Below are 1,579 nucleotides of genomic sequence, written 5' to 3' on the forward strand. Positions count from 1 at the left end.
GAAGAAGCTGCAATGACGACGGCTACTTGATAATGATGGCGTCATATGGCGTTACAACGTTAGCATGACGAGAATCGAACGACAAAGCTGAAATGCCGATGATGGAATCAAGATGACGGGATCACGAAGACGGTACGGCAACGAATGCATGGCGACGCAATGACGACAATGTCGCCACAACGTTGTGATAATCATGACGATTATGATGGAACGACGAAGAAGGAACACGACGTCAATTGAACAAGGGCGGACGCAAACGGTGGGCTTTGCCGCTGTTATGCGCAGAGGGCAACACTATCTGGCGGTGCTCCATAGAACAAGGGAGAAGAGCTTCGCGTCGCCGTGCCCAAACTTTCCTGTCCCATTGGTAAAACCACACGCGAATACAAGCACCTTCTGTCTTGTTGCCAATGTCTCCGCTAAAATGATTCCAAAGTAATTTAGTTCTCTCCCATCTCGCTCGTAGCGGACACTGCAAAGCTGCGTAATGAGCTAAAAATTTTTGGATGTCGCTTAAGCTTTGCCTTTAAGAGTGGAACGCGATAGCATTCCGCGATAGCACAACCACCCCCACCCCGCGGAGGGCCTTCGTGCTGCGGGTGGTTCGGGATGGTGTTCTTGCCACCGCTGAGGCCGAACCCCACTGCCGGCGCCGGATTTCCTGCGACACAGGGCTTTTAACGCTATGGCGTTAAAAAGCTAGGCTAGGGCTTTAAAACTTCTTTGAAATAATTATCTTCCTTACCGTACCGATTCGCACAGCTTTCCAATCCTTTAAATTATCGCCACTTAGGCGGAAAATTAATATAGAAAAATTATACTGATTGCGGATGAGGACTGACGAACCAACAACTTAGGTCTGATAACTGTACGTTCTACCAAATTTTTAACAGCTTGGCTACTGTTAGCAGGATTACCTTGTTTGTGTAGCTCGTACGGCAAAAGGACGGCCACTCAAATGACCACTCAGAAGTTGGCTCCGTAGCGACGACTTCTAAGAAGAAAAAAATCGATTTGTTCCTCAGCTCCGTCGTGTGCTGTATTCGGCATGGCAGAAAAAAAAACATTTTGTGAAATAATGGGAGATAGAGGGCTATCCTTCTCGTTGTGCTCCTACTCCTTGTAGAAGAAAGGACAATGGAAGGGATGAAAATTCGGTTTGGTTTGGTGCCTATGGGTGCAGCTCATTGCACTACGGGGGATCGGCCATGAATCGGGCGGCGGTAGGTAAAAAGGGAAGAATCAGTTATTGGATTTTTTTGAAATAGGATTGCCATAATAAATTAATATCAATCGTTAATATTAATTGTTAGGTGAGTTCGTGCAAATTACTGTCATTTTTCTCGTCATAGTCTGCTGGCACGCGTGCATCCAGCAACTAAAAATTGTCATAGTAATACAGCGAAAGCTCAAACCAGTTGAAATTTTTTTATCAGTGGTTCGTTCAATTATGTAGAGTGGCCATGCTTTAACTCATCTTACACTTTCTTACAGTTGCTTCTTTTCTATGCCAGTCTCCGTCTACTGAGTAAGAAGAAGCTGCACGCACGAAGAAGAAGCAGAAGAACAATCCTCGGTG

The sequence above is a fragment of the Dermacentor silvarum genome, chromosome 9, assembly GCF_013339745.2.
Source record: "Dermacentor silvarum isolate Dsil-2018 chromosome 9, BIME_Dsil_1.4, whole genome shotgun sequence".
NCBI lineage: Eukaryota > Metazoa > Arthropoda > Arachnida > Ixodida > Ixodidae > Dermacentor > Dermacentor silvarum.